The 11,879-nt window shown below is 27.9% G+C and overlaps 1 pseudogene; it reads left to right on the top strand.

Annotated features, from left to right (window-relative positions):
* LOC126904908 (uncharacterized) overlaps positions 1–7,089 on the top strand; it is a 7,297-nt pseudogene extending 208 nt beyond the window's left edge.
* The last annotated feature ends 4,790 nt before the right edge of the window (positions 7,090–11,879 follow it).

The following is an 11,879-nucleotide window of genomic DNA, read 5'->3' as shown; positions in this document are numbered from 1 at the left end:
TTGCATCGAAGCGTTTTTTTTTTATAGTGATTTTAATCACTGTCAGATATCATTATACTTGATCCAACTATACCACGGCACAACTGTGCCGCGACCCCCCTGTGCTGGGTTTTTTTTTTACTGTACTAGAGAATACATCCTTAAATCCTATTTTTATCTTGTTCCTTATTATAAAAAAGAATAATTCACAATGCCACTCAGTAAAAACGTAAACGNATTCACAATGCCACTCAGTAAAAACGTAAACGTAGTACCGGAGCTATCTCGGGCCTTAATGCGTGCGCGAGACGCTTGTGACAGTGCAGTGCGTACGGTATGTAACGTGTTTGCGTTATCCCTCGAAGCGCATACAGACATATCGAAACAAAAGTCATTTTGTTCACAGGTCGACACAATCGAAAAATATATTAAAAGGTTTGAGGAACAACAGGGGGCCATATTGAATTCTCTTGTTGATATAAATCGCGTAGACGAATTTGAGACGTTCAACGCGATAGTCGTAGATAAATTTGAAGATATGTGTTGAATCATTATGGTGTATGTTACAAACACTAAAGCCAGTTTCTTATATTAATCGTGAAATTATAAAAAGCGAAATACCTACTCGAGCTGTTCATGCGGTCTCTTTTCCTAAATTTGACCTGCCGAAATTTTATGGAAATATTACTGATTGGTGCTCATTTCGAGACACATACGAAGATTTAGTTTATAACAATAAGGAGATAGCTGTTATTATGCGTTTTCATTTACTGATGTCATGTCTATCGGGACTGCCGTTAACAATAATAAAATCGGTGCCACTAAAGGCAGACAATTATACAATAGCCTGGGACGCATTGAAGGCCCGCTATGATAATAAAAGATTACTAGCTACAAAGTATTTAGTTAAAATATTCCTTAGTTAGTTAGGTTTTAGTCCTATTAAAAATTAATCTGTTTTATTGTTGTCCTTATTTATTAATATATTCCATGGAAATATAACGGCTATCAAAAAACTTGACATAGAAGATGTTAGTGGTTTTATTCTATTTTATATTGGATCTCGAGCTTTGGATATAGAGATAAAGCGATTATTTGAGGAGAGCATTTTACAATCTAATGTAAACTACTTTAGACCTAAAGTCCATTTTTTTTCGAAAATGAGGTGAGACAATTTTTAAATGCTTATTCAATGAAAATTAAAAAAATGGATTTGTTAAAGTTAGTCTTTAGGATACAGGTGTACAACAAACATAAGGTATAATAACTATTATTATTATAATGAAAATTTTCTAATTATTTAAAATAGCCATATCCTTTTGAAAATTAGATATGTACGTGTACTTTCAGTAGTACATTTTTTTAGTTTCATTCTCATTATATTTTTTTCGACAAAACGACCAGTCCCTCTATAATTTTCATGTTTCCCTTTTATATTCTTTTTCCCGCCTTTATTAATTTGCTTACCCTGTATTTCCCTTTTATATGGAATTATTATATTGCTTAAGAGTTCAAAAATTGCTTACTAATGTTGTAAAGCTTATATTATACTAAAATTGACGTAATTCAATACTTCCTCAACTGTTTACTACAGGAGTAATTAGAAAACATTTTTTGAAAAGGTTTTTTTGTGAGGTTTCAACTATTTCCTCCCCTTTGCTTCTACTATAAATATAGTTCAATAGTAGCAATAATAATGCAGTCCATTTTACCCTAAATTTCCTCAGATACATATTTACTTGATATTTAGTAATGAACCGAACATTATTTTTTATTCTATAGATATTACAAATGTGCGGGTTCAGCAATATATTTTTGCAATGGTACAGCAAAAAAAAGTTTTAATAATGTTGTGACTGAACTTAAGTCACACTCGAATATACACATATTAAATAATAATAATAATGAAATTATGATAAAGTCTTTTAAAAATATTTTAAAATCGCGGTCGAAAATTGAAAATTTGCCATCAAGAACAATTTATAACGAGGAAATGTTAAGGTAAATAAATTATAAAGTATTTGTTTGTTAAATCATAAATTGTTATATTAAAAAAAATCATGCATGTATAACATGTAAAATATTAATTATTTCAGACATACTACACTACTAGTTTATATACTTGGGCAATAGCAGAAGGCATGATGCGCTTAGCTCGTAGGTCATCATTTCCTACATTACCACAACATTTAAATGAACTTGCTATAAAATTTGAAAAGAATAATTTACTAAGGTATATTTGTTGTAATAGTTCCATTTTTAAGGGATGTGTAACTGATAATGATGGTAAACTATTCTTATTTATACTTGAAATAGTTACTTTGGTTTTATCAGTTTTTTATTTTTTTTTTCTGTAAATAGAAAAGTCCAGCATAATATTTGGGTGTAATAATTTGATTGAGCAAGTTCTATCAAACGATTAACAGAAATACATGTGGATGCTACTTTTAAAGTCGTGCCGAATAACACAGGACAACAACTTTTGACACTTCACTGTATAATTGACAATTATGTAAGTAAAATGATAAATCATTTCTAAAGAGATAAATTAAAAATTCAAGATTTATTTAAGATTAAAACTACGAGGTATATTTGAAATAATATCAGTTATAATAAATAATAAATAAATAATAATAAATCAGTTTAACTGTTGTCGTGTTAACCATAGTATACCTCTGTCAGTTATTTTCAATTTTTCAGCTGTTCTTAAGTGAATTTAAACTTTTTAATTATTGTTAAATACTTACTACTCTCTTTCATTTAATCTTAATTGTAACGTTTATTTTGTATTTTACAGTGAATCTTAAAATTCTAAAGATGTCACTATTACCATATTTGTTGGAAGAATTTTCTCGTCCTACTGTTTATGATCAACATTTTGGTCTTGGACTTTTTGATGATGATATTATAGTGCCACGCCATGCTCTATATCTAGTTGTGCCATCAATGACCAGTAGGTACCAAAACCCATGACGTTTAGTGGCTGCACCTAAAAGTGGTATCAGATAAAAAAGAGAAAAAAGGTACTGAAAAAATGGAATCTTAAAAAATGAATCTTTAGTTTGTATATAAGAAAAAAAATTGTGTATAACCCCTTTTTTTTTTACTATTATTAACTTAATTTGTTGTATAATAGTACAATGTTCTATGTGTAATATAATTATTTATATTTAGAAATTTATATAATTTTTTCCTATTAATTAAATTCTATGGTGTTATCTTGTAATGTATGTTAAATTTAATAATAAAAGTTTAATAAAAGACAGTTTTAATATAATTGGTTTTAATGAATGAACATTACCAGAATAATGTAGTTATAAAAACTATAATTTAATATAAGAAGCCTGTTTAATTAAAACTTTGTATAGTACTTTATCATGTTTTAACAAATACTTTTTACAGTATCCAAAATTTTCTCTATGAGTATTTATGTTTTGAGTAAATATTTCTCACTTTTAAGTCCTAAGTTAGTATAGTTATCATTATATTAACAACTAGATTTAAGTTACAATAATTATAATTATTTCAATTAATAAAAAATTATTTATACCATTAGATTGAGGTGAAAAAAAATTGACTCGTTAGTAACCAAATTTTTTTAATTACTTCAAGAGATGTTGACATTTAAAAATTATAATATAGTTACATTGTATTGATTTATAATGATGTATTACACACATAAAATAGTTTAATCATATATTGGATAACTAATTAATAAAAATAAAATTAAAAATATAGTTTTTAATAAATTATATTTGAAAATTATGAAATATAAAATAAGATAAGAAATTATAATTTTGAGTATTAATAACATTCATAATAAGTGCTACAGTTAATTTTGATTTTTAAAAATCTGAAATATTACATTTTGATCTTTACTTCTAAAAAAGAATATTTTATTTATTTATACAAATTGTATTATCTTAAGAAAGTTGTTATTAATTATATAATTTAAAAAATTAATAAAAGACTAGAGTTTTTTCTTTTTAATTTAAACTGATATATAATAATTAACTAAATATATATTCATGAAGTATAAGCATACACTGTATTGATCGGTAAAATGAAAGCTGATAGCTAATATTATTAATAATTGACTTTAATTATTTTAGTCTATACCCGCAGTATATTCCTTGATGGAAGTAAAAACTAGAAATGCATTTCTATGTATTTTCAATTTTATGAAACAAAATATGTTTCCTAATCTATAACCTGAAATTATAATGACAGATTTTGAAACAGCACTTACTAATTAATTTGGTGGTTCACAAACCAGAGTTGTTGGTTGCTGGTTTCATTATAACCAGGTTAGTTAAAATAAAATTAATAACTAATATTAAGTAATTAAAAATAAAGAAATGAGATTTATACTTTATTTTATGTTATTTAACATCTGGAAAAAGATGATAGCTTTGGGATTCCTTCATTTGGTTAACAATCGTGCATTAAAAACTTTGAAAATGCTTATGTGTTTGCCACTTTTACCACATAATGAAATTATATTAGGATTTCAGCTAGTAAAAGCATATGCTGTATGTCACAACACACCAATGGCAGAACTATTCAATTATTATAACAGGTGACTAGAAATGTTTAAAAAAAAATGAGGTTGTGACAAATATATGAGAAGGTAGGGCAAGTTGACAATTTTAAGCTTTAATTGAATCTCTCAAAAAAGTATTCACCATAAAAACTTGATATGTTGAGATCAATTGGTAAAAAGCTCATTAATATAAATTATTTTAAAAATCCCAATTTGTTTAAAAAAAAGTCAAATTATTTATTTTGCTCACACCTAGGCCAAATTTACTTTTAATGGGGCAAGTTGACATTCAGAAAAAAAAGTTTACATAACTTGACTATGTTTAGGATATGCTCAAAAAATATACAAGGTAATTAATTAAACATGAACCACTTAATTATTCTAAAATAATAATTATCTTTTACTTCATTATTTAATTAATAAATAATTAACTTTATTATCATTTAGACTTACGAGCAATTTTACGTAATGAAATAGTAGGAGAATCATGAAGATATGCCAAAACATTTATTGAATTAACTTCATTGACTGATACAGATTGTCATTTTGATTTTAGCTTCGATGCGAAGCTGAGAAGGTATTAATTTTACCATGATGTGTTTTTTTTTTTATGTCTGTTGCCACTTTTACTCAGCTCTCACTGGACCGATTTCTTTCAAAAATACGTCAAAAGATCATAAATCGTATCTAGTCGAAGACATTACCCTTCAAAATTGAAAAAAATTCCCTCGTTCCCCGTAAATGGGGGAAACCTCCAAAAAAATTACAAATTTAAAAATTGCAAATTTTTGAAATTTTTTCAATTTTTTTTACTAAAAACTGCCGTAACTTTTTCAAAAATGAACATATCAATATAAATTTTTTTTAATAGATTTTTGATGTCTTTACCTATTATTTGGTATATTTTTTTTTCATATCTGACCCTTTACCTGCCCACATGGGGGGGATTTAAAATGACTTTTTCACAAAAAATTAATTTTTTCAACTTAACTTTTGAAAATGTTCCGGAAGGTCTAACACTTTTATACATATCTTAAATTAAAGCTTATGTAATGTACTTTAATTTGAAAAAAAATAATTTGACCTCTGGACTTGTCTTCACGGCGAAAATGGCTACCGAATGCTATTTTCGTGTGAAAATTCTCGATTTTATTATTTATATTATATTTAACTTTATAATGCTATAACTTATTGAAAAGTTTATGGATCCACACAATTTTTTTATGAGAAATAATATTTTTTAATAAACCTTTTTTCATTCGACATACTTTATCTTAATCGAGATATTAATAAGGAACCAGCAGATCAAGTAGCCTTTGAAATAAAACACCAATTTTTTTAAAATTAAACACTATCTAAAGATTTGCATCAAAGCGTTTATTAACACGCTTATATTAGTTTCACATGTATGTTGTTTGTATGTTGTATGTTGTAAGTTTGTAACTCCACGCGGCACGTGTTATTATGTCGCGTATGCCGTCGTCTATGACCTTGAGACTAGACCGTCGTAACGCATTCACCCCACCCCGCTCACCAGTCGGCGCAAACACTATTTTTTTCTGTATAATTTTGAGTATTTGACTGACCAACACCACGCGTTATACGCCGCGGTGCAAAGTCCAGCAAGTGCCGCACGGCCGACGACGTACCGCCGCTAAGGATACCGTAGTATTCTTCCTGTTGTCAAAGTGGCAACGTCAATAAACCATCTCCACTCGCGCACCGTCGCCATCAACGCTGCTAACCTTTTGACGCCCGAGGATCACGCCGGACATCGCGTCGTCGACGCCAACGAAAGTGCCACGATATTATGCGAAGATTATATATTCTTACCATCGCCGCTAATATTAATATATATATACATATATATATTATTATTTATATATACGTATATGTTAATATTCATTTATATATCCCTACAGCCGACGCCGCTGCCGCCATATATGCCTCGCGCCCCGCCCGCCAACAAAACACAGCTATACCTCGTGCATGATACGTTTACGTACTTAAGTCGCTTTACATGTATATATATATATATTTTAATTACTATTAAAACTTATATATTAATACGCTTTATTCTCATTAAGAGATATATAGGGTATTTATTCCGATTACAAAGGATGATTCCCGTATCGTCATTTTACGTCACTACCTCCACGTTGCGCGCCTGCTGCTTTCCTTGGATGTGGTAGCCGTTTCTCAGACTCCCTCTCCGGAATCGAACCCTGATTCCCCTTTACCCGTTACTACCATGATATTGATAGTAACTACTATCATAACATGTAACTAAAAAGTGAAAAATAAATATAGTTTAAAAAAACTAAAAAACACGCTTTTAAAGAACATCGAACTAAAAAGTTAAAAATAATTTTTAAAATAAGCGTAAAACAATAATGAACGAAAAGTACTAGTATTATTGTGATAAAAGCGTCGGGCGCTCAATATACGAAAAATATAGCACAAAGCACCCACGCTTTTATCACAATAATACTAGTACTTTTCGTTCATTATTGTTTTACGCTTATTTTAAAAATTATTTTTAACTTTTTAGTTCGATGTTCTTTAAAAGCGTGTTTTTTAGTTTTTTTAAACTGTGTTTATTTTTGATAGTGATTTTAATCACTGTCAGATATCATTATACTTGATCCAACTATGCCACGTCATCACTGTGCCGCGACCCCTCTGTGCTGGGTTTTTTAATTTATCAATCATAGAGTGCTTTTATGTTCATCCCTTATACCTTATAAGAATGTCAACTATATTTTTTCAAATGGTCACATACATAATTATGTATATTAATTATAATTAATTCGGTTATTTAATAGATAATAATCTTATTAAGAACTTTACATTGTCGATAATAACTTTTGGACTAGTATTTTGGAAGTTATTGACATTTTTATACCTAGGTGTGATGAGGAATAAGTATAGGAAGTGACATTAATGATTATTTTTAGTGATAAAAATAACAACATCCTCGTCTTACCTCTATTACATATATTTAGATGCTAATAACTTCCAAATTACTAATATAAAAGTTGTTACTGACCAGTCATTATCTAAAAAATAATTTAGTTTGTTATACATGTTGCCAACAAAAAAAAATAGTTGTACTTCCTTATAACTCATAAGTTATGAGTTATAAGGAATGAACATAAAGAATACTTTAAGATTGAAAAATTAATTATAACATGTACCTAAAAGAAACCAAAATAAAAAAAATTGTCAAAATAATTTTTATTTTTTGATTAAGTGATTCGTGAAAAATATTTTATGAGGCGTAGTTAAGGAATTATTCTGTATATTTAGTATCTATTGTGACATTGTGCTTTAAGCATTTTATATTTCACTAAAAGAACTTCGAGTCATTTGTTTTTTTAATGTACAATTACATATAATAATTAAAACTATCCCGATGTGCAATGTGATGACGATGTGGCCTATATGTTGTGTCACCACCTACTTTATATATATATATATACAGAGTGATTTTTTTATCATAACCCACTCAATTACTTACAGAATAATAATAATTAAAATTTTTTTTTTATTATTATCTTTAGTTACACATTGTTCTTGAATTATTAACTATGTAATACTTTTTAAGTTCATCCCTTATTTTGATTGTACATACAATATAATTTGGATATCGACTACTGCCTTTACTCTTCCTTTTCAAAATCCACTCATTTATAAACAGGTCCAATCTCTGTCTAAGATACATGTTCAGAACTGATTGATTCACAGTAAATATATGAGATATTTAGTACATGTAATAACTTTAGACCGCAAAGTTTGGGTCATATATTTTATAAGTTGGTACATATTCTAACCATAATATTTTTAGTCAAATCCAATATTCAAATCATTCTTAATAGCATGTGGTTGTAACTGGAACACTTTGGAATGGAAGTAAAACCTATACAGAGTGATTTTTTTATCATAACCCACTCAATTACTCGCAGAATAATAATAATTTAAATTTTTTTTTTTATTATCTTTAGTTACACATTATTCTTGAATTTTTAACTATGTAATACTTTTTAAGTTCATCCCTTATACCTTGTAAGGGTGTCAACTTTGTTTTTTTAAATGGTAACACATATTTTTAATTTAATAAAATGTTTGAGTTTTTAATTCAATAGTAAATGGCATTTGAATTTTTAATGAAACTTAATTTATTTATTAGATATAAACATTTAAAGTTTCAAATTTTTGAGTTAATATATAGGTATAATACACAAGGGATTAAAAATACAGGTAGCTAATTGGTTTTTTATGATATTGCTATTACATTCACGGATTGTTTATCNCAGTCACGGATTGTTTATTATCAATTATGACTATCAATAGATATACTTTTTGTATTGTCAGTTAGTGTATTTATAAACTCACAACAATGTACCTTACTATCATTGATAATAACAATGCTGTGTACCTGCTAATATCGTTGGCATAAAAAATCGATATTAGCAGATACACAGCATTGTTATTATCAATTGGAGTAAGGCGCATTGTTTTGAGTTTATAAATACACTAACTGACAATANTAGTAAGGCACATTGTTATGAGTTTATAAATACACTAACTGACAATACAGAAAGTATATCTATTGATAATCATAATTGATAATAAACAATCCGTGACTGAGACAGCAATGTCATAAAAATCCAATTAGCTACCTGTATTTACAATCCCATGTGTATTATACATGTATATTAACTCAAAATTTTGAAACTTTAAATGTTTATATCTAATAAACAAATTAAGTTACATTAAAAATTTAAATGCCATTTACTATTAAATTAAAAACTCCAACATTTTATTAAATTAAAAATATGTGTTACCATTTAAAAAAACAAAGATGACCCCCCTCCAAGGCACAAGGGATGAAGTTAAAAAGTATTACATAGTTAAAAATTNGATGAACTTAAAAAGTATTACATAGTTAAAAATTCAAGAATAATGTGTAACTAAAGATAATAAAAAAAAAAATGTTTAAATTATTATTATTCTGCGAGTAATTGAGTGGGTTATGATAAAAAAATCATCCTGTATATGTTATTTAATTAGTTTTAGAGAGTTATTGATTTATCATTGACTACTAAATTTTTCCTAAAGTAATAATAATAATCTTGGTAATATTTTTTTTGTCCTTGTTGAGTAATTTTTAGGTTCATCCTTTATCTTATAAGGGTACAATTTTTTTTTTTTTNGAACAATAGAAACCCGTTTCCAGACTTACTGAACACCCTGTATATATATATATGTATATATAGGTTATGATAAAAAAGAGGAATCTTTAATTAAAGAACCAACTTTTTTTTTTTGTTTAAAGTTCATATAGTCAAATAATTTTATCGATCAATGAATGCTTATCACTTTTTTTATCTAAGTTATGAAATCACGTAAATAATAATTTGTGTACTTCATATTTCTTGTGGGTGATAGAACGTCTAAAGTAATCTTAACTGAAGTGAAGTATATTCAAAAAAATGAAATACAGTTAGTTATATAGGTGCAACTAATAGCTATGTGATTNAGTTATATAGGTGCAACTAATAGCTATGTGATTTTGACCTCACATAAATGTAGGTTATAATGTGTTATTAAATAAAAATATTTTTTAGGCTGAGAAAGTAATAACACCCACTGAAATTTTATTTTATATGTGCCTATATAAAACCAGTCCAATATAAATTTCATTACCGTATAATATTTAACGTACTTTCCATGAAATATTAAATTTTTACTAATATAATTAATTAATCCTTATAAACAAGAACACACAAAAATTAATCTTATTAAAAAGTAAAAAATAATTCTAATTTAATAAGGAAATCTCAATTTGTATTAAAAGTCATTTGTTTCCATGACACTGTAACTTTGAACAATCAAGAATGCTCAACTATTATAATATTAACAACTAGCGGCTAGTGACTAGCCAGTAATTAAATTATAAAAATTAATAATATTAGATAGCTGTTGTGTTCGAGGCAGCTAGACCGTAGGACGGCTAGTTGTGCACCGTACTAGAATGCCGTTTTACCTTAAGCCTATTAAAAAAAACGTTATTATTGATGCGGGAGTGGGTCACCTAGGAGATGACGGCTAACTATACATCCAAAAAGTAAACGAGAGTAGACAATAATTAAATAACAAATAATCACATATATTAGAAATTCCTCAGAGAGTATCTTAAATTTAAGGGGTAACGGGGGGCCCTTAAATACTAGTGGCCGGCGAAGCGGCATAAAACAAATAGTTAATTTCAATTAAAACAAACAATAAATAACATTAAAAATAATATAAGACTCAGCTGTATAGATGACGTTGTTGATGGTGATGAGTGGACTGTATGAGATCTTGTGGTAATGGTGTCGAATATTCGAGTATGACGAGTCAGAGTGTAAATCTAGGCACGTAATGGCAGATGAAAACAGACTACGACAATGATAATGTTTAGCGATGGTCAGGGCCCAATCATAGTGGCGTGCAAGTGCACGTAAACTTGAGCACGAGGGTGCAACAACAAATAATATAAATTATGGCGTACAACGGCCGGGCAATTTTACCATTCAAGCGAAGGCGCTTGCAACAGAAAAAAAGTGACACAAAAAAACAATCGACTGGCTTACGACAATGAACTGTACACGGATGAAAACCGACACGGAGGTCATCGATTTGCCGTGATGGGTGGGCAAGGGGGTGAGTAAAGCAAGATGCTGATGGTCAGCTGTCCCACGAAATAATATAATCAATGATCTTTGCAACAACTGATCCTTCTAAAAGCGTTCTGTACCATACAATAGCAAAGGTAATATTTTAAGACTAATGTCATCAAAGTACTATTGCTTGTTCTATGTCCTTTAGTAACTTTTTTTGTAATTGCAGAATAATATAATTAAAAGATATATATTATACATGTATATTAAGTCAAAAAGTAAAATATTTAATAAACGAATAAAGTTATGTTAAAAATTTAAATGCCTTTTAATATTAAGACAAAACTTCATTTCATTTATTTCAAAATATGTGTTCTCTCATAAACAATGTTGAAACCCATACAAAACATAGGGATGAACTTCAAAATTATTACATAGCTAATAATTCTAAAGTTCAAATATAGAACTATTAAAATACATTTTGGATATTTCTATAAACCAAATTTAATTATTAGAGATCGTTTTAGCCTTAATTTTGATGTAACTTTTCTGAGTTACAAACTAATTAAGTTAAGAATATATTAAAAGTATTATTACAATAAAAAAACAAAATGATACATTTACTATCATTAGAAGTACACAGAAAAAAAATTTAACTGTAATTAATTAAAGATATATATCTAATCAAATAA

The sequence above is a fragment of the Daktulosphaira vitifoliae genome, unplaced genomic scaffold (assembly GCF_025091365.1).
Source record: "Daktulosphaira vitifoliae isolate Bord-2020 unplaced genomic scaffold, ASM2509136v1 Scaffold_4, whole genome shotgun sequence".
NCBI lineage: Eukaryota > Metazoa > Arthropoda > Insecta > Hemiptera > Phylloxeridae > Daktulosphaira > Daktulosphaira vitifoliae.
Note: the sequence above shows the minus strand (reverse complement) of the source record. Positions and strands in the feature narration are given on the sequence as shown.